Source organism: Plecotus auritus (genome assembly GCF_963455305.1).
Source record: "Plecotus auritus genome assembly, chromosome: 5".
NCBI classification, from domain to species: Eukaryota; Metazoa; Chordata; class Mammalia; order Chiroptera; family Vespertilionidae; genus Plecotus; species Plecotus auritus.
This window is the reverse complement of record NC_137776.1, coordinates 59,150,959-59,174,400: the sequence shown is the minus strand read 5'-3', so window position 1 is coordinate 59,174,400 and position 23,442 is coordinate 59,150,959. Positions and strand designations below refer to the sequence as shown.

Genomic DNA, 23,442 nt, shown 5'->3' with positions numbered 1-23,442 from the left:
TATGCAGGCCAGACGGGAGTGGCAAGAAATATTCAAAGTGATGAACACCAAGAACCTACAACCAAGATTACTCTACCCAGCAAAGCTACCATTTAGAATTGAAGGTCAGATAAAGAGCTTCACAGACAAGAAAAAGCTAAAGGAGTTCAGCACCACCAAACCAGGATTATATGAAATGCTGAAGGGTATTCTTTAAGAAGAGGAAGAAAAAGAAAAAGGTAAAGATAAAAATTATGAACAACAAAATGACAACCAATACATACCTATCAACAAGTGAATCTAAAAATCAAGTGAATAAAAAATCTGATGAACAGAATAAACTGGTGAATATAATAGAATCAGGGACATAGAAAGGGAGTGGACTGACAATTCTCGGGGAAAGGGGGTGTGAGGGGTGCGGGAAGAGATTGGACAAAAATCTTACACCTATGGATGAAGACAGTGGCAGGGGGTAAGGGCATGGGGTGGGGTGGGGAATCAGGTGGAGGGGAGCTATGGGGGAAAAAAAGAGGAACATATGTAACAATCTGAACAATAAAGATTTATTAAAAACAAAACAAAACAAAAAAGAAAAAAGAAAAAGCTAAATGAGTTCATCACCACCAAACCAGGATTATATGAAATGCTGAAAGGTATTCTTTAAGAAGAGGAAGAAGAGGAAAAAGGTAAAGATAAAAATTATGAACAACAAGGTGACAACAAATACATACGTATGAACAAGTGAATCTAAAAATCAAGTGAATAAAAAATCTGATGAACAGAATAAACTGGTGAATATAATAGAATCAGGGGCATAGAAAGTGAGTGAACTGATAATTCTCGGGGGGGAGGGGATATGAGGAGTGCAGGAAGAGATTGGACAAAAATCTTACACCTATGGATGAAGACACTGGCAGGGGGGTAAGGGCATGGGGTGGGAGGGGAATCAAGTGGAGGGGAGCTATGGGGGGAAAAAGAGGAACATCTGCAATAATCTGAACAATAAAGATTTATTAAAAAAAAAAAAAGAACTAGAGGCTCAGTGCACAAAATTTGTGCATGGGTAGGGTTCCTAGGCCTGGCTGGTGATCAGGGCCAATCAGGTTCCCTGCCTCCCCGCCTCCCCTCCACCTCCTTCCCTTGGGGGCAGGGGGGTGGGGAAGCCACAGGAGGTTTCAATACCCAGTTTGGAATGTGCAGGCAGCAGCCAATCAATGATTCTCTATCATCAATGATGGTTCTATCTCTATTTCCCTCTCTGAAATCAATCAAATATGTATTTTTAAAATGCAAGGTTTTTAGAGGAAGGTAGGGCAAGGGAGCTATTAAAAAAAAAGGACATGGAGGCATTTGAGATCTTGCTCACATTTCAAATAGGATAACATAAGGTGGTCTTCAGGGGTGATAGGTGAGGAGTGGCAGTGGGTGGAGCTGGGCACTGCGGGCTGAGGAATGGGCTGTAATGACTGGGAATGTCTATGACAGTGACACTGAGCATGTGCTGGGGCCATCACTGGGATCATTCATCCCCAAGAGGCTTTGATTCCAGATGGGAGGAGAAACACAGAGATCAGCAGGCCTTTCTTAGCCTAGAAGGTGACGTGGGCAGCGGAAGCAGGCTGTCCTGCTTCCTTCCAAATGTAAACACTTAGTGTAACTGGACATGGACATCAGTCACACGGCCAAATCAATGCCCAGCCAGCACTGGTAGCTGTGTCCTGCCACTCTCTGGCTGTACTGCAGCACTATTGGCCGGGGAGGCTGAAGCCACACCCCCAAATGCATGTAGTATACAAAGGGGCAGACAAGAAGCTGGAAGCCAGAGCTGACGCTGCACAGCCTGTCACTTGTGTCTGGAGCAGGACGGGAAGCGGCTGTCTGCGCGACCAGCGTCACGTTGGAGTCAGAGGGGCCGTGTTTCCGGCACGTCACCGGTGAGTTGCCACGAGCTGTGGGACCAGGGGGCAGCGCGGTGGGGGGGCGCTGCCATGGTTGGTGCGTGGTCCTTTGCAGGGTGCCAGCCGGGCCAGATGGGGCCTAGGGAGGCTTTTCCCTCCTGGAGCCGCTCTTTCCAGGGCAGCAGCATTTGGCCACTTCTTTTTGTCAATTTTTTTTATTGGAAAGTAAGCTCTGGGCTTGCGGTTCCTGGGATCCCTGGGCCATTGCATGTGCCTCCAGGCCTCGCTGCACGCCCCCTGGCTCCTGAATTGAGGGTCAGCCCGGCCTGTGCCTTCTTGCAATCCAGGACACCTCAGGGGATGTCCGACTGCCAGTTTAGGCCAGATCCCTATGGGCAGTTGGACATCCCTCTCACAATCCAGGACCCCTCGGGGGATGTAGCAGTGCACCAAGCAGCAGGCGGCCAGGGAAGAGACCGAATCTGGGCCAGGTGCTGCGCCTCGCACACTACTCCCGGCCTGCTGCACCTGCTGCCGCTGCTCGGTAATGCTGCAACGGCTTCGGGAGAGGCTCCCAGTGCCGCCACAGCTATGCTCGCCAGCCGTGAGCCCACCTTCTGGCTGAGCAGCGCTCCCCTTGTGGGAGCACACTGACCACCAGGGGGGAACTCCTGCATTAAGTGTCTGCCCCCTGGTGGTCATTGCACATCATAGCAACCGGTCATTCCAGTTGTTCTGCCGTAATGGTCACTTAGGCTTTTATATATAGAGGTAATTTTCCAAAAATGCATAAAATCTCATTATTGCAATTGAGAATTTACTAGTTTGAATTTTATAATAAAGAGGATCAAGGCCTTAGATAAAGTTTTTCTTTAACACATTTCATTATACACAGTAGAAATTAATACTTTAAAATTAAAAAGAAAAAGTATCAGTTACGTAAGAGAACTATCCTTTTTCAACGACTCTCCATATTTTGAAGACTCTTTATAACTCATTTAAATATCAATAAAACTTTTAAGTAAGAAGCCAAAAAATCCTTTCAAGGCTGTTTTCAGTCTTGCCTTAATAAGTGATTACAGTATCAAGTAACCTTATTTTTATAATTTTTTCCTAATGTGAAATCACTGTAAATGTTTTGTCATTATTTAGGAAAAGCAAAAACTAAAATGATGATGTTCATATTATGATTCAGACAAAAATATGTTAATACAATTTCAGTTATAAATTAAAAGTAATTTTCATTTTAGATGTTTTAAAATCATTTAAAGCAACATTTTAAAAGTCTTTAATAACTAGAAGTATGAGTTCTGATTCATTGAAAATATAAACATTGAATTGCCTATTGAAAAAATAATACTTTAAAATTATAAATATGTGCTAACTCAATTCTCACTTTCAAAGAAAACAAAACATCCTTAAAAGCTTAATTTTGTTCTTACTGTGATCAATGTAGTCAATCTTGTGACATCACTGTTGAGAAATCTGCAATAAGAAAGCAGAAACAGAATTTAGCTGAATCATACTTAAGTAAGCAATTTCATAAACTAAAAAGCTTAGAATTTCTCTTTCTTTATGCCATAAGTCATACTTAAATTGATACACAGTTGTCAAGAAAAGTGCAATTAGCACAATATAAATAAACATAAAACACTTGAAGTTTATTTATAGGCCATTATTATAGTAGGCCCAGTGCACAGATTCGTGCACATTGAAAGGAATTTAATTAGAAGGTGGCTGGTGGGGCGAGACTGGGCAAGAAGGGCCAGACACGCCCTGGAGCCAACTCCCGAGGTCCCTCCTCGGCCAGCCACACCTGGGGTGGAGCTAGGGCTCGAAGGGTATCTGCGGAGTAAGCGGGGTCCCTCCGGCAGGTGGGGTCCCTCGGCCTGACCTGTGGGGATCAGGCCGAAACCAACAGTCCGACATCCCCTGAGGAGTCTCAGAGTGTGAAAGGGCACTCTGCAAAATTGCTGTTGCTCAGCAGCTCCTGCATTGAGCATCTGCCCCCTGGTGGTCAGTGTGCATCATAGCTACCGGTTGGAGCATCTACCCCCTCGTGGTCATTGCGTGTCATACCTACCGGTCAGACAGTCGGATGGTTGCTTAGGCTTTTATATATAGATGGTAGATTTATTTTGCTTATAATCAGCAACACCCAGGGTTAATATAATATACTATATTAGTAAATGAATGATATGACATTTGGGTTAGTTTTGTTTCCAAATATTTAGAAGAAGAGAATTACAGTGTCTTAAATATAGTATAAACAAAAGATAGGTATTGCTTATACCTTTTCCTCTAATATTAGATTAGCTGCTCAGTTTATGGCCAGAATATGATCTTCTTATTATCAATTAATAGGAAAAACTGCCTCCTGGTAATCCTTATGAATAGTGACAAAAACTTTTAAAATTTGAAAATATAATGGAGAAGAAAGTACACCCTATAAACCCAAGGGAAGTTATAAATTAAAGTATTTCCTAAGCTATATATGACTTAGAGTTCTTATTCCCTATAAAATCTAAGCTTTTAGATATTTCTTAATTAAAGGTAAGTTTTAAACTGTTTAGTGTTAAAAAGTAACACAAAATAGCCATGTTTTAAGATTCACAATAGGCTCTCATGGATTATTTCATCAGACCCTCATAACAATTCTTTCAAATAAGCAGAAAAAGAGATATTTCTTATTAAATACTCAGAGAAAATAGATGATAGAAAAGATAGATACATGACTTGTCCAAGCACAAAAAAAATGAGTTTTCCTTGGTTCCTTTTTTATATCATACACCTTTCATCCAATGCGTCCTGCCAATGAGTTTTCTTCCCACTGTCCTGAACTCAAAAACACTTGCCCTAACCGGTTTGGCTCACTGGATAGAGCGTTGGCCTGCGGACTGAAGGGTCTCGGGTTCGATTCCGGTCAAAGGCATGTACCTTGGTTGCGGGCACATCCCCAGTGGGGAGTGTGCAGGAGGCAGCTGATCAATGTTTCTCTCTCATCGATGTTTCTAACTCTCTATCCCTCTCCCTTCCTCTCTGTAAAAAGTCAATAAAATAACATTTAAAAAAAAAACACTACTGCTTCTCATTTTGCTAATTCAAGCTATTGCTCTCCTATATTACCATTATAGTTTCCCTTCTTCTATTCTTAACTCTGTGACAAATATACCAGCAGACACCACTCTATAATTCAAAACTGTTCAATGGCTTACCCATCATGATAAAACCCACAATACCTACCATGGCACTCGCTCTCTACTATGTTCCAGTCACAGTGGCCTTTTTGATATTCCCCAAATATACAAACACTAGTAGCCCTGTGCATGAATCCGTGCACCAGTAGCTCGCCAGTAGCTCGCTGCCGCCCTCCAGTAGCTCTCTGCCCGCTGCCGCGCCTCCTGTAGCTCCCTCCGCCCTCCCCCCAACTCCCCTCATAGCTTACTGCCCTGATCCTTCCTGTAGCTCTCCGCTGCCCACTTATAACTCACTGCCCCACTCTCCTGCTGATCCGTGATCCAGTCGTTATGCGGTCGGTCGTTACGCTTTCGGCGTAACGACCATTTGCATATTACATCTTTATTATATAGGATGTCCCTCTTCGGCACCTTGACCCTTGCTGTTCTCTCAGCCTGGAGCAACTGTCCCTCATATCTTCATATAGAACTGCCTCACTCACTTCATTCAGATCTCTTAACAAATGCCACCTCCTCAGAGAAGCTTGTACCACCAGAGAATATTTTTAGCTAAAAGCTCCATGGGAGAAGGTAACTGGAGCACAAGTATAGGACCTGGGACCCAGTAAGTACTCAGTAAACAGCTGCTGAATGAATAAGTGAATAATAACTTAGTGATTTCCTATTGCATCTAGCACTATGCCCAGAGGGAAGTATAAGTAAAAATTCTTACAGTTATTATTAAGGAAATTATGCCATAACAACTTATACATCTTAAAAAGTCACTGCAGGAAAAGTTTAGGAAGTTTTTTTTTGTGTGTGTGTGTTTTTGTTTTTTTTTAATGCAAGGTGGGGTGATGTAAAGGCAGGCTAATTACTGGTGTGAGATCTGGATACTGAAGATGAGGAAATGTAGAGAGAATGGGAAACCCAAGATCCAACTTAAATGGAGAAATAAGAGGACTTGATGCTAGATTAAGTACAGAAACAAGGACAGCAGAGAATGAAATATTACCTCAAAGATTACCATAGGCTATTCAAATGGAGATGTTTCCCAATAACAGGTGGAAAACGCAATTTAGAATAGTTCAAGATTTGTAAATCAGTCATTTTAAAAAGTACAATTGCTTCAAGCTAAGAATATGAATGAGTTCACCAAGGGAATGAATAGGTGGTGGGGAGGAGGGGGAGATACTCAACCAGCAGAAATTGGGGGATAGCTATAAATAAGGCTAATGGGAAACAAGAGAATTGTGTATGGTGTTTTGTTTAAGTCCAAGAAATAAAGAAATAGAAAATATACTGATTGAAGGCAAAAGAGGAAAGATTTGTACAAAGGAGAATGTGTTAGCTTTAAATGATGCATGGAGGGGTCCGATAAGACTGTAAACTTTCTCTAAATTATCCAGGCCCCCAATGTATCAATCAGATCAGAAGCCTACACAGATAAAACACATTACTCTATATCCAAAGACCTGACTTCAAGGAACTACTTCCTAACATTATGCTCGCAACTTTAATCAACACTTAAAAAAAAGTCTGTAATGGTAAGATGTTTATACAAAAAGTTTTGTGAAAGAAGCAATTAAACTTTCTCCAAAATTCTGTAATTCAAATAGGTATTAATTTTTAAAAATAATAACATTTGTAACAAAATAAAACAGCTTCTATAACTGAATAAACAGAAAAAAGTAAATGTTCCATTTCATATTTTATTTTTGGGGGGAAATACAAGATAATTAAGACAATCTACAGTTAAAAATTCATACTTTATTTAAAGCCCTAAAGCTTATAGTATAAAAAAATGGTAAAGGCATTCCTTCATCATGGCAGCAATTTTTGCAGATGGTTACTGGGTACTTGCACATACAGGAGAAAAAAAAATACATGAAATTAAAATCACACTAGAGGTTAAAGGCAGACAAATCTTATGTCTTCTCATAAAAATCTTTAAGTGGTTTTTACAAGGAAAAGGCAATTCTTTAAAATCATCTTGAAACTAGGGACTATATTTCAATTACACAAATAAAAAGTAATACTACATTTTATGAAAATATAATCCAACTAATATATTAGTAATGTGCTATTTCTCTCTAAAAGTCACCATTTTAATAAATATGCGCAGAGAAAATCTCAACTATATTTAGTCTTGGAAAACATCAACCAATGTTAAACTGTAGGGGAAAAATATTAAGTCATGATACACAATTATATGAGTATTTTTCCAGTAATTAGCATGTAACTATCTTTCTGTTTCTCCCTTGTCTACCACAAAACAGAGAAAGTCTTTCCTTATGTAATCAGTTTTAGCACACAAATCTTAACCTTTACTTGACAACGCTACCTATGTTTCAATCTATTTATCCCTATCTAGCTTATTGAAAAGATTTAAAAAAAAACAACCCACAAATGAACAGAAAAATAAGTCTGTCTTTTCTCAACTCAATCTGAACATAGAAAGATATGCTGATTAACTCTAAATTAATTTAAAATAATAGTCACTAAAATGCTTAATCACTTATTTATATATCGGTTTCATGTTTTCTCTGTGTTCTGTTTTTTTCAAGGTATGTTTATATAATAAAAATTATTTCTAAATTTTACATATGAAAAATAATCTCAAAAATCAGATTCTACTCATAGGCTGTTTCAGTGTTGCAATCTTACATTGTACAATGGAAAGTCAGTGTCTATCACTCTTTTTTTATTAATTTTTTTTTTTTAGAGAGAGAGAAAGGGAGAGGGAGAGAGAGATAGAAACATTGGTGTGAGAGGAACATGGATCGGCTGCCTCCTGCATGCCCCCTATTGGGAATCAAGCTGGCAACCTGGGCATGTGCCCTGATGGGGAATTGAACTGGTGACCTCTTGGTGAGTGAGATGATGCTCAATCCACTGAGACACACCAGCCAGGCTATCACTGTTTTTAAAGTACCAAAACTACACATAATTTGGCACACTCTTTTAAGGCTTTATAAAAATCTAAACATGTTTCCATGATCATCTAGTTATTTCAAATCCTGACCATTATTTTCTTATTATTACTAGTTGGGGAAATATGGTAGAAAAAGAAAGCACAGGCTTTGATAAGCAATATTTCTTCAGGAGGAAAGGAGCATACCTGTAAATAATAGGAAACTATATCCTGGGAAAGTTGGTGAGCACCTGATCTACTACCGTACTAATGGAATGCACTATCCAGTGCTGTGCAATGAAACGTTCGCAATATAGAAATAAATGTTCAATATTTGTGTTGTTCAGTACCCAGCCCATAGCCAAATGTGGCTACTGAGCACTTGTAATGATTAGTGTGACTAAGGAACTGACGTTTAAATGTTAATTAATTTTAATTACTTTAACTTAAATTTAAATAGCCACCATATGGCAGCGCAACTAGGCATTTCTAAAACCAGAGAAGGATTGAACTGTAAATGATCCTACTAAATATTTGAAATATTCTTTTCTCTATTTTTTAGAAATGGGGGGAAAAAAACAACTGTGTTGGGTAGGATATGTTCATTTCAGAAAAAATGCTGAAGAAATTTTATTATCTTCACATAAATTTCACATTTATGTTTGGTGGAAAAAAGATTTATATTATCATAGAATCCTTAATGTATTACAGTGCTTGAAAGGGAAAATAGTCTTAGGTTTTAGAAAACTTTTATGCTTCTTTAGGTGCATTTATATTACCTGGTATTTAAAATGTCCAACTTGTTTTACTTTGTTCCCTGGATATACTTTGTTCACCTTCATTTACTCATGTACTCTTATGACTAAAATGTCAACAGAACACAGAAAGAAAATTCTATTTTATTAACAATTTTAACAGTCCTGATCCTTGGTAACTGCTTTTGCTATCAAATTATTTTCTTTTTTTGTTGTGTCGTAAGGAAAAAAGATGAGCAAGCTTTAACATCAAGTTTCAACTAAGCATGTAACACGGTATATATGAAAGAAGACTGCCCTCACAGTCTCAAGTGGGCATACAAATAAAAGACATTATATAACAGTAAGGGCCCAGTTACACAAATTCGTGCACCTTAAAAGGAACTGTGGGCCACGAGCTGGCCCTTCCCACTGAGGCCCCCGTACCTCTGCCTACAGCCCCGCTCCTGCTGCCGCTGCTCCCATGAGCTGACAGTGCCGGCCACACTCGCACCCACTGATGGGACCCAGGCGGGATCGTGGTGCGCAGAAGCAAAGAATTTTCAGTAACCACCAGAGGCTCACCCCGATGACAACGACCGGTGCCTGGCCTTGGTCTGGCAGCCACGTTCACCTGCTCCACCATCCCGCTGCAGCCAACACCCGCCATGTTCCATACGCACCCCCTGGTGGTCAGCACACATCATAGCAACTGGTTGGTCGGTTGTTTGGTTGTTCCACTGTTTGGTCTATTTGCATATTAGCCTTTTATTATATAGGTTTAATATAAGTTTTGTTAAGCAGTTTTGCCATGTTAGAAAGGCACCAATCAATTTAGATAATCTACAAGCAGCAAAGCTTTCCAGTGACAGACACTGACTATGTTGGTATCAAGATTCAAAGTTGTTTTCTCATTTCATGGAGGAAGATATCCAAGGGAAAAAAGAATAGAAAATGGGCAGCTTGAAAAGATATGGGTTTCAAGTCCAAGCAGTACTTTTGGTGCATCATACTCATTGAATGCTTCCTGTCCTCAGATTCAATTGGAGATCTAAGTAGAGTATGTGGTAAAATATGAGATGTGCTTCTTTCCTTAATGCTCACAGAGGCTGTGAAGGCAGAAGTTGCAATGAGTCCTGCCACATTAATCCCTGCTAACATACACTGAAATTAATAAAATGATTAGAGCCTTTTACCCTTAAAAATGGACAAATGACTTTTAAAATAAAGTATTCATCCACTTACAGAACTGGAAGAAACAAACAGTTTTATAGATTCACCAATTCAAAGCCATCAATATTTTGCTGACTGTAATTTTTTGACCAACAAAAGCAAGATCATCAATGCCAAGGTTCTATACACCAGCACTATGTGGCTTTGGAGACCTCACCAGCCTTTCTGGTGGTTAAGTAGACCTCTAATTCAATACTCCCTGCTGTTGATTAATTCAATACCTGCTGTTAGAATTAATAGTCAGAAGCCCATTATCTACACCAGAAATACTCAGTAAATTAGAAAGTGATGACTCAACAGCCTTCCAAAAGAAGTCTAGAAGTAAAGCAAACGACAGTTTCTTATATTAAAACCATTAATTTGTCATATCACAAACAAAAACAAAGTGAGGTTTCCCATAAGAGGGCTTGCCTTAAGCACTAAATAAAACCAAAAGCAAAAAGAAAGAAAGATTGAGAGGGGAGAGAGGGAGAGTAGAAGGGAGGGAAGGAGGAAAGAAGGAAGGGAGGGAGGGAGGAAGGAGGAATAATCTTTTAAAACCTTAAAGAGATGATTTACCAGGATCCTAACTTTTTGTCACCCTCTCCACACTACCACTCTCTTCAACCAAACTCACTATCAGTAGTACTACTTCAGGTAAAACCAAATATAAATAGATGGCATTTAAAAAGCACTTGTATTATCAATGATTTCACATTTCTTACAAAATTTCACTATCCTTCCTGCAAAAACCATCATTCCCTCAAAATGTATCATATCCTTGCTTTCCACCATTTGTCCCTATTGTTCCGTGTGACTGAAACTTCTCTAGAAGAAATCTTTCCCATAGGTAAACTCACAAAAATTTTAGACAAATAACATAAGGCTTATAACATGAAGTTTAACTAGAATTCAGTGGTTAAATTCATATTCTGTTAATAATAATAAAAACCATGCAAACAAAGTACAAATGGCTATTAAACTTGGTGAATTATTTTAATAATTTAAGTATAAACTGTGTTTTTCCAAACTTTATAACTCTATCCTTTCAACACGAATTAGCACTTCTCAAAATCTTTACTAAGTTCATAGGTTTCTGCTTTAGATCTATAAATGTGCACCCAGAAGAGGAAGAAGGTGGTAGCACAATCAATACATGTTGAAACAGTCTTGGGGTTAATATATACACAATATCTAAAAATGAACTAATCTTTTGGGGGGGAAGTAATATAATAAAGAGCTCCATTTGATAAAAGTTTTATGCTATTTTAGCTGCATATAATTTCTCCAACTATAAGTTCTTTAGAGAATTCAACTCAAATTGCAGCAACACAGAGAAGGAAAGCTTTTAGAATTTACTATTAACTAAGTTAAAACACATCTGAATATAAATTATGAGAAAATTTTTGTTTTTATCAAAATTAGTGTTCATCTTAGCCCTGTCAACAAATGCCACATCAATCAATAATTTACCACTTATGAGATTGCCTTTTTAAAAAAACCACCTCACTTGAACAAGCCAGCAAACAAGACAAACATAAGCTCATAATTTTATGAAGGTCTCATGTACAATAATAGCTAAAAGACTGAAATGAAACTAATTCAATCCAAACCTTCAAAGATCCAATTCAGACTATGGCTACGGAGACGGGTGAGGCAATTAAGCAATCTAACAATACACAGTGAAAAAAATATTGTTAGGTCCAATAACTAAAGTTGCCATCACTAATTTAACAAATACTAGGTTTCAAATAATATGTTTTACTCTTTTCTATTAAAAGAACTTTGGTATGAATATTTAAGGGTATTAAATATTATTACTGCTATTTTGTTTTTCTTAGAACTTTTAGAGAATGATTTCATTATAAGAAGAAATCTAGTCTAAAACTTTCCACAAGGGACTACATAACCCTGGTCCTCATTCAGAATATTGGCATACAGTATATTCATTATGTACCTTCGGCCAGTGGTCAGCAAACTGCGGCTCTGTTGACTAATGAGTTTGCCGACCACTGCCTTAGGCAATCTCTTAGTACTTCAGCTTGCCATGCCATAATTATCTATTTCACAGGGATGTTGTGAAGTTTAGTTAGCTATGCTTATAAAATTTTTTGAGGTGCAGAGATGAAAGAGAGATGCAAGGCATAAATACAATTAATTGTGATGTATCTGATGAAAAAAAATGCCATTTAAAAACATTTAAAGCAACATGGATGAATCTCAAAGACACTGTGCTAAGTGAAATAAATATGTGCTATAGACTGAGTTTTTGTGTCCTCTGCCCCGTAATTCATGTTGAAACCTAATCCCCAATGTGATGATATTTGGAGGGAGGGTGTTTGGGGGTGATTAGGTCACGAGGGCAGAGCCCTCTTGAATGGGCTAAGTACCTTTAGAAAAGAGATCCCAGAGAACTGCTTGTCCCTTCCACCATGTGAGGTTATAGCGAAAAGACGGCCATCTGTGAGGACTCAGAAAGTGGGCTCTAACAACACACCAAATCTGTCAACTCCTTAATCTTGGACTTCCCAGCCTCCAAAACTGTGAGAAATAAAGTTCTGTTGTTTATAGCCACCCAGTCTGCGATATTTTGTTATAGCAGCCCAAATGAACTAACAGTCAGTCACAAGAGGGCAAATACAATATGATTCATATATTGTGATATGAGGTACTTATATGAGGTATCTCAAGTAGTCAAATTAATGACAGAAAGTAGAATAATGATTGCCAGGGACTAGGAGTGGGGGGAAAATAGAGAGTTATTTTATGGGTACTGAGTTTCAATTTTGGAAGATGAATATGTTCATAGTGATGGTTGCATAACAATGTGAATGTACTTAATGCCACTCAACTGTATACTTTAAAATGGTTAAAATATTAATTTTAATGTTATGTATATTTTACCATGATGATAAAAAAATTTAACAAGCGTGAAAATCAGAGTATAAATCACAAATCAACATTAGATTTTTCTTATTCACTAATTCACGCATAAAATATTAATAAATTAAGCAATTTATTTGTTCATTCATTCCATAACTATGAAGCATCTTCTTTGTGGCAGGCACCTTGCTAGATCTGAAAATATGGCACTAAGAAGAGCAGTCTCTGTCTACACAGAAATAATAGAGGCCTACAAAACAATAAAAAAAATACAAAAATCTTATCCTTTCTCGTAGTGTTAAATACTACAAAGAAGGGAAAGGAGATGGAATGGCAACAAAGGCTTCTCAGAGAAGATTATTGTCCTGAGACCAAGAATGAAGGAAGAAGGAACACATCAGGCACGGAGAATAAAAGCAAGTGCCAATGCCCTGAGGTGGAAAGGCTTAGTGTTTTCAAAAACTGACAGGAATGCACAAAGCTGTTGCACAATAAGTTAGAAGACAGTGGTAGAAGAGCTAGATAGGCACAGGTCAGGGAGGGCCTGGAAAGTAATAGTAATAGTTTGGATGTTATTCCAACTGTGTTGAAAGCCATATGGGATGCTTTCACTAAGGGAGTGACCTGATCTGATTAAAAAGGACACTCTAGTCAGAATAATCTTGGAATAGGGAAGGAGGAAAAGAAACTAAATACAGAAACCAGTTTAGAAAACAACTATAGTAACTCGGGTGGAAATGAGAGATAACTTTCATGGTAGCCATGCTGGTGATAACAATGGTTGGATATTTGGTTGCTGATGGACTAAATAAAAGAAAAAAGCATCATTGTCAAGGATAACTCCAAGATTTTGGACCGATCAATTGGCTGAATAATGCTGCTAAGGACTGAGATGGAGACACTGTGGTAGGAATAGGTTTGGTGGTGGTGGTAATGACTGTATTAAGAAATGAAGAATCTGGTTTGGGCAAAGTTAAGTACCCAAGTGAAGAGTCTCAGGGAAGATGACATGATCAACGATGACATTGCTGCTGGGAAAACACTTAATCTTAGGGCTGAGAAATGGCCATTGGATTTATCAAATTTCACTAGTGCCCCAGACAAAAATATTGTTAGTGGAGTGATAAAGACAAAAGCATGACTAGGATAAGTAAACCAAAGAAAGTGTGATGAAGACATAGAAGCTGTATATATGAACAACTCTTTGAAGGAATTTTGCTATAAAGGATTGAAAAGAAATGGTACAGTAGCTGAAGGGGGATGTGGGGTCTTGCAAGGTTTTTGTATTAAAATAGGGGAATTGTACAGCATTTTATATGCTCATGAGATGATCTAGAGAAGGCAAAAATTTATGGGGAAAATTACAGAAGCAAAATCAATTATTACTAAGCATCTAATAAATGCACAAATCTGACCTTGTTGCTAGAAATGCAAAGATAATAAATATAAGACATGTAAGTAATTTAAGGATTATATTAAACTATATTGAAAATCACAGGGGAAAATGCCACATGTAGATAATTAAATTAAAAACCATTTAGAAACAATATTATTTTATAATAGAGGCTGCCATGTTAAAATATTATGCAAACCAATGTTGACATATTTTATGATGTGGTGTCAATGTCCTTCTAAGCTGCACACATGCAGCTGCACAGTGTAAAAACAATGCCATAACCAGCTTTCACTTCATTATGCACAGTGGGGCTTAAATAGGATCAACATTAGACAAAGAGTAAAGCCAGCAATTTAAAAAAACATCTCCAATGAACTTCCCCATTTCCCTCTATTTTCACATTTGGATTTCCAGAACCCCCACTTTTCTGTAATTCATCACTCTACTCAAAACAGACAGCAACTCACATACCAATCATTTACCGTACACAAATCTTCATCATTTCCAGAGTTCCCTTCTCTGCTTACTACTTTCCATCATGTTCCCTTGACTCCTTAAAAAGCCAAGTTAGCCCTAGCAGTTTTGGCTCTGTGGATAGAGCATCAGCCCTGCGGACTGAAAGGGTTTGATTCCTTTCAAGGGCTCTAACTCAGTTATAGGCAGGATCCTCATTCCTGGTCAGGGCATGTGCTGGAGGCAACCAATAGATGTGTCTCTCTCACATCCATTTTTTTCTCTCTGTGTCTCCCCTTCCCTTCCGCTCTCTCTAAAAATCAATGGAAAAATATCCTCCGGTAAGGATTAACAACAACATCAAAAGGGTAAAAGTTAGATAGTTAAAAAAGAATTTGAAAGTCATAAAGACAACTGATTAATTACATATTAGTATAAATTAATTTGTTATTCAAGCACATTTGCATTTTAAGCTTTTTAATTATAAGATCCTTTATCCCTTATATATCTTTATGCCCTCTCCTGTTCTAAAATAAAATATAAAGTAATATACTAAGGTACATAATATACAAAAAAGTAAGAAATTGAGAGTGATGAAAATAATATCAGGTCAAGAAGAGTAGTTTTAAAAATGCATGCCATAAGGCCCTGTACTCTTTGTTACTGGGGGACCAAATATATAGCTTCGAGTTTCCTGATAACCAGAGCAAAGATGAAATGACTGTTGGTTGCAGATTTTGTTCATTTATATTATTCACAGTATTCATACAGTGATAATAAATCATTTTCTTAAAGGAAACACTGCTCTATTTGTTACTGAGACCTGAGGAAAGTCATCCTATTGAATTGCCAAAAATATTCCAGCAATAAACAGAATAATGAGTTTGGAAGGACTACTTATTTAACATCTCTCAGAAACTGGTCAATGGCATAGTACTTAAGAGCATTTCAATTGCTAAAACAACATGGTTAGAGTATTTCACTCATCACTTTAATTCAAGGATAAGATATGAAATATCCAAAGCAGTATTCTACGTGTTTCAGGTATTCCTCCCCAAACTATTCTAATTTTTAAATTCATTAGAAATGTTTTAAATTGAGATAAACTCCCATAAAATTCACCATATTATTTTTTATTTTCTTAAAGTTTATCTGTATTGTTGAAAGTATTACAGACGTCCCCTTTTCCTCCTTATTGTCCCCCTCCACCCTGCCCCTGCCCCCACCCCCAGGCCTTCACCACACTAGTGTCCATGGGTTATATATATATATATATATATATATATATATATATATATATGCCTAAGTGACTGGTTGACCGTTAGACCAGTCGCTATGATGCGCACTGACCACTAGGGGGCAGATGCTCAATGCAGGAGCTGTCCCCTGGTGGTCAGTGCTCTCCCACAGCAGGAGCGCCACTCAGCTGCCCAGGATGAGCGGGAGTGGCTTCTACCCAGCCGCCTGCCACTTCACTCACTACTCCATCCCTCAGGGGATGTTGGGTGCCAGTTTCAGCCCAATCCACACAGGCCACACCAAGGGACCCCACTGGTGCACAAATCCATGCACCGGACCTCTAGTATGCATATAAGTTCTTTGCTTAGTCTCTCCCCTACACTCCCTCCCTCTGGCCTTCCCTCTGAGATTCCACAGTCTGTTCTATGTTTCTGTGTCTCTGCATCTATATTGTTCATTAGTTTATTTTGTATATTGCCATTTGTATATCTGCTTTGGAGAAATATTCAAATCTTTGCCCATTCTTTAATTGGGTTATTTATTGTTTTGTTGTGAAGTTTTGTTCACAGTGAATTTTTAAAGACTGTCATCTACTACCAGATTTCAGATTAAGAGTGACAAAATATAACAGATTATAATTTGTGCAAATGAAGATGGCAGATCAAAATTACTTTGAGGCAGAAAACACATCTCTATTCTGTTCTATAATACTAATAGCAGTATGAAATCCTTGCACTGCCTATGAATTCTCTTCTTCCTCACCATGTATAGCCCAGTAAAAGAACAATTGATAACTATAAAGAGGCATATTGCTTTAACATTCAGCAAAAACTGGCAATTGTCAAGTAAGAAAAAGAGGTAGATTTTTTTGTTTTTTTCTTTCCTTTTGTAAAGAGTTAGATATTAAAAACAGTTTGCAGTACTGCAAAAGAAACTAACAAAATAAATGGATCAAAGCTTAAGAAAATAAAAGTATAGAATATATGCATGCTCCCTGTGTTCTTCATATAGACTAAAACAACTTTAAAAAAATTAAAAGCTCTCCTATTTGGAGCTTTAAATGCAACGATAGTTTGATTCTTTCAACAGTGGCCAAAGATAAGCCAGTGGCTGGATTACTCTGGTCTGAACAGGCAACGTTTTTCTTTAAAGTTCTGGAATAGAAGATACTGATCATTAAGATAGCTAATCAGATTCAATCAGCCACTGAAATTCATGGTAAAAATGATGTGAAAAGAACACTTCTCAGTTTCCTGATTGTGATTCTTAATAACTGGAATTTGAAATGAAAATAATACTGAATTTGCCCTGACCCGTTTGGCTCAGTGGATAGAGCGTCGGCCGGCGGACTCAAGGGTCCCAGGTTCGATTCCGGTCAGGGGCATGTACCTTGGTTGCGGGCACATACCCAGTGGGGAGTGTGCAGGAGGCAGCTGATCGATGTTTCTCTCTCATCGATGTTTCTAGCTCTCTCTCCTTCTTCCTTCCTCTCTGTAAAAAATCAATAAAATATATATTTAAAAAAAAAATACTGAATTTGCTGGGAGGAGAGAGTAAGATCATGAAAAGTTGCTAAGCTTAATCACTTAAATATCTAAGTTGTATTAGATATAATTTTAATTTATTACATTGTTATAATAAATGAATTTTATTATACAATTGACTAGTTTTTCCTTATCTGAGGGGTTCCATGACCTACCCCCTAACATACTTGGCATGTTCTCTGTTCTACCTGGTGATGTACTATACAGGCAGCATTTACCAATAACAATATATGCCATCTGTTCCTTAACTAATTATGTCTTGACTTATAATTTTAAAATATATTTGTGACAGTATCAATGATACATAAGCATTACATATTAATGCCACCCAGCCTTATTCTCAAAACAAAAATGATTTAAATAGATTCTTTTCTCAAACAGCTAGAGAATTAAATAAGCATAAAAATCGTAATATTTCAAACTAGCTGCCTTCAGTTCTAAAAATATTATGAAGTGAGTGATTCAAAATAAAACAATGCTTGTATTTGGACCAATCCAAAGAATAACCAACATACTGCAAAATGTGCAGACTGTGTTCTGCTCATATCTGCATATATAAAAGCCTAAGCAACTGTTACGACCAGTCGACGGAACAACGGGTCAACCAGTTGATATGATGCGCACTAACCACCAGGGGACAGACGCCCAATGCAGGAGCTGCACCCTGGTGGACAGTGCGCTCCCACAGCCAACCTTCCCCAGCCAGCTAACCTCTCACAATCCCTCCCCCCCCCCCCGACCGGGCGAGACAGGCCCGATTGCTGGCCAGACCGAGGGACCCCACGCATGCACGAATTCGTGCACTGGGAATCTAATACAAAGTAAGCTTCAATAAAAATACAGATATAGATGTAATGCTGTACTTCTGTAATTATTCACTTCTTCAAGTTTTATAATATTAAGCAGAAATAGTATAAAGAGATGTGAATATAATGTTTGCTATATTGAAAAGTTGGTAGATTTAGGATTTAAAAAAATAATAAAAGATATTTAAATTTCTCATAAAAATTTTTAATTAAAAAGTTAAAATTTTACTTTTTTAATTTCTTTATTATCATAATATTAGAAAATCTATATAAATAAAAATTTCATCATTTTCAGCAATGAATTCTGGGAGACAGTTTTGTTGTTGTTGTAGTAGTCTACTTTAATTCAAAGAAGCTAAGTATAGGATATAGAAATTTTTCATGGTAAAATAATAAGCCTTGTGTAGTTTCTGATACACAGTACACAGCAGGTTTTCAATACACATCTGTTAAACTAAGTTCTATACCTTATCTGTGACTTACCTTCCCCTTAGATGCAATACTAATATGTGGAAAATAAAGATTCTGATCTTCAGTTTAAAATTTCAAACTTAAAATGTTCTTACTTAGAAATCAATTTAACTATGGAAAGATTATTTCATTCTAGGATTTTTAATGGGATTTCACTGTAGAAAAGGGCAAGAGATAAAAAAGTAGAATAAGCCCAGAGAAACCAAGATGGTGGCATAGGTAAACACCTGAACTGCTGCCTCGCACAACAATTTCAAAACTACAACAAAAAGACAAAACGGACATCATCCAGAACCACAGGAAAGCTGGCTGAGTGGAAATTCTACAACTAGAAGGGAAGAGAAAAGCACACTGAAACTCACAGGAGCTGCGGAAGGCAGAGGTACGGAAGCGCATACGCGTGCAGAGGGCTGGCAACTGAGTACGCCACTGGCTTTCTCAATCATGAGGGAGACAAAAGCTTCCAACTGCTCTGAACTCCAGTTCTAGGCGAGACTCTGGGGACCCAGACTCATATGGGGAGAAACTGAACTGTCTGGCAGCGGGCAGAACTCGAGGGCGAGTTTCTCTCAGAGGTGCTTGCAGGATTACCGCGGGACACTGAGACCCAGGGGCCCCTTAGGGCAGGGCTGACGTGAAGCCATTGCTGTTTGCTCCGCCCTGAGACTCCGCCCCATCCAAGCTGAGAGCAGAGGCTTTTGCATATCAATGGCCTGGTGCTTTGAAATCTAAACTTACCTAACAAACTGCAGCTGAGCCAGTGAGACCCAGAACATCCAAAAGAAGACCCAAGGCCCCACAGCAGCTTGCATTGCTTCACAGCTGGGCCTCATCTAGGCACCTCCAAACCCCAAACAAAGAAAAGGAATCTGCAGATCTCTCTGTAGCTCCTGCTGGGTGGCCTCAGGCAGAGGTTAAATTAGCACCTCCTTGGAGATCCAAGAGCCAGTGTACCCAAGGGTCAGAGTGGGACCAACCAGATTACAACTCATCAGATCCATAAGGGACACACTCAGGGAGCAGACTCAGTGAGCACCAAAGCCCCACTGAGGCAAGTCTTATCTCATAAGGGTGTCTCCGGCACAGAAGTTCTCCCATCGTAGACACAGATGATCCTCACAGCCAATTGGCCTGGAGGTCAAGTCCTCCCAGTGATACCAACAACAATCAAGGCTTAACTACAACAAGACTGTGCACTCAGCCCACAAAGGGGTGCACCAAGAGTGTCCACCTCAGGTAACTGGGGAGGCTGAGCCACTGGGCCGTATAGGACACCTAGCACACAAAGCCACTTTATCAACTCAGGGAAGCAGCCAAAATGCTAAGACAAAGAAACATGTAACGAATGAAAGAAATGGAGGAAAGCAAACGACTGGATATAGAGTTCAAAACCACTGTTATAAGGTTTTTCAAGAATTTTCTAGAAAAGGCCGATAAATTTAGTGAGACCCTCGAGGATATGAAAAAAGACCAACTAGAAATTAAGCATACACTGACTGAAATAAAAAATAGTATACAGAGATCCAACAGCAAACTAGAGGATCACTAGAATCAAGTCAAAGATTTGAAATACAAAGAAGCAAAAAACACCCAACCGGAAAAGCAAAAAGAAAAAAGAATCCAAAAATATGAGGATAGTGTAAGGAGCCTCTGGGACAACTTTAAGCGTGCCAACATCAGAATTATGGGGGTGCCAGAAGAAGAGAGAGAGCAAGATACTGAAAACCTATTTGAAGAAATGACAGAAAACTTCCCCCACCTGGTAAAAGAAATACACTTACAAGTCCAGAAAGTGCAGAGAACCCCAAACAAGAGGAATCCAAAGAGGACCACACCAAGATACATCATAATTAAAATGCCACGAGCAAAAGACAAAGAGAGAATCTTAAAAGCAGCAAGAGAAAAACACTTACCGTGATTTCCCGAAAATAAAACATCCTCCGAAAATAAGACCTACTTACAGGTTTCCTTCTGAGTGAAATATAAGGCATCCCCCCGAAAATAAGGCCCCCAGGCTCTGTCTCAAAATGAAAATTAATTTACCGTAAACTGGTCGCTAGGGCCGCCCCAACTGGCATCTAGCAACCAGTGATGTTACCCGGAGTCCTGACGTCACTGCTGTGTGGAGGCGGAGCGGAGGTCAGAGTGAACGGTGAGCGCGGGGCAGGAGAGAGGAAGAGACTTTCGCAGATGCGTGTAGAACAACAGGAGGATTAGAGCGGATGGGACGCGGTAAAGGTGGTGAGTGCTGGTCTGTCTCTGGTGACACTACCTGATGCTCGCGGCCACCTTCATGATGACTGAAGGTTCTCAGTCAGTGGCAGACCCTGCTCCAGCCCAGATCCAGGCCCCAGGGGGTAAATGTCTGATAAAGGGGTAGGGGGGATGTCTGGTGAAGGTGTTCAGTGGCACAGGGGTGGGGGGAGGGGGATCACTTAAAATGACACAGGAGGATCAGAGGGGACAATCAAAATGACACAGGAGAATCAGAGGGGACAATCAAAATGACACAGGAGATGCCCTGACCGGTTTGGCTCAGTGGATAGAGCGTCGGCCTGCGGACTGAAGGGTCCCAGGTTCGATTCCAGTCAAGGGCATGTACCTTGGTTACGGGCACGTCCCCAGTAGGAGGTGTGCAGGAGGCAGCTGATCGATGTTTCTAACTCTCTATCCCTCTTCCTTCCTCTCTGTAACAAATCAATAAAATATATTTTAAAAAAAAATGACACAGGAGGATCAAAAGGGGTTACTAAAATGGTAATCCCCCCTCTGATTCTCCTGTGCCATTTTGATTCCTCCCTCTGATCCCCCACGTCATTTTGAGTGATCCCCCTCCCCCCACCTTGATATCCCAATTCCTTTTTTTTTTACCCCTAGAAATGAGCGCAAAAAGAAAAAGCTACTCCGTGGAGTACAAGAAAGGAATCGTGGAAGACTCTTGGGGCCAAAATCTTACTGCTTTCTGCAAAGAAAAGATGTTGAGTATCCGATTGGTCTGAAAATGGCGAGCAGAGTATGGTAACCTCATTGAACAAGTGGACAAGGGAAATGCTAAAAAGCGCAAGTGTGGATCAGGTCGGCAACCATTATTTTCCGAGCTGGAAGACCTGATCTGTGAATGGGTTGTTGACAGGAGAGCAAAGGCTTTGGTTGTGAATAGGGCTCAGATTCAAGAATTTGCCCTTGCAATGGCACCACAGTTTGACATAGCCCCCAAAGACTTCAAAGCATCAAAACACTGGCTGGATAATTTCCTTCAGCGAAGTGAACTGTCTTTAAGAAGATCTACAACATTGTTTAGGTTGGAAGATACTCAAGTTATTAAGCGAGCACTTGCATTCAAGTCCTTTATTGATGATGCTGACTTCTCTAAATACAATCTTTCCAACATGATTGCTATGGATGAAACTGCAGTTTTTATGGGCCAATCATCTCAAACAACAATTGAACAGCAGGGTGCCTCCTTAGCGTACATTCCCTCCACCACTTACGAAAGTGCACGTGTTTCCTGTATTTTGGCAATTCGTCTGGATGGCACTAAAATCCCACCTTTAATCATTTCTAAGGGCAAGAAGGAAAAGATTCAACGTGTTTTGGGCGTTTTTATTCCTGAAACTGAAAAAGCTGGGCCACACAAGCAGTTATAATGAAGTGGGTCGATTTAATGCTGCCGCCTGTTATGCGAGGGAGCCAAAGAGGTCTGCTAGTCTGGGATGCAGCCAGCACTCACCGCGCTAAAGACATGAAGACATTTCTTCACGAAAGAAAAATAGATCAGATAATGATTCCCGCAGGAATGACGGCCTATCTCCAGACTCTTGATATTGCAATAAACAAGCCATTCAAAGACAATTTGCGCATGGAAATTAATGACTACATTGAAAATAGAATGGAGAGAAATCAGCGTGGAAACTTTGTGAAACCTAAACTGCAAGAAGTTGTGACTTGGGTGAAGAATTCATGGGAGAAAATCACTGACAGTTGCATTGCAAATGCACTGCAAGCAGGCTACCTTGACAAGAAGTACTTTTTTAAAGACAGTGCTATTGCTAAACATGAGAGATTTGGTCCACTGATTCTGAAAGAAATGGAGTCACAAGAAATTCACCAGGAAATTCAGGAACATGATTGTCATTGAATAAATGAGTAAATTCTTGATACTGTAGGATTCACGTTTGTCTGGTTTATGTTGACAACTACTGTACTACCGTACCGTATACAGGTAATAAAGTTCCTTTATTTTCACTTAACAATAAATGTGTACCGTATTCTTCTTCATGGAAAAATAAGACATCCCCTGAAAATAAGACCTAGCACGTCTTTGGGAGCAAAAATTAATATAAGACACTGTCTTATTTTCGGGAAAACACGGGTAGTTACCTACAAGGGAGCACCCATACGATTGTCAGCTGATTTCTCAACAGAAACTATGCAGGCCAGACGGGAGTGGCAAGAAATATTCAAAGTAATGAATAGGAAGAACCTACAACCAAGATTACTCTACCCAGCAAAGCTATCATTCAGAATGGAAGGTCAGATAAAGAGCTTCACAGATAAGAAAAAGCTAAAGGAGTTCATCACCGCCAAACCAGTATTATATGAAATGCTGAAAGGTATTCTTTAAGAAGAGGAAGAAGAAAAAGGTAAAGATAAAAATTATGAACAACAAATACATACCTATCAACAAGTGAATCTAAAAATCAAGTGAATAAAAAATCTGATGAACAGAATAAACTG

The 23,442-nt window shown here is 39.1% G+C and overlaps 1 protein-coding gene across 9 annotated transcripts in view; it reads right to left on the bottom strand.

The window, feature by feature from the left end:
• The window catches only part of BAZ2B (bromodomain adjacent to zinc finger domain 2B), a 372,529-nt gene that overhangs the window by 209,015 nt on the left and 140,072 nt on the right, over positions 1–23,442 (bottom strand). For all 9 annotated transcript variants that reach the window (XM_080671184.1, XM_080671185.1, XM_080671189.1 and 6 more), the window contains one exon: positions 3,320–3,362. The gene's annotated coding sequence lies outside the window, so the exon portion shown is untranslated. The remainder of the gene's footprint in view (positions 1–3,319; positions 3,363–23,442) is intronic.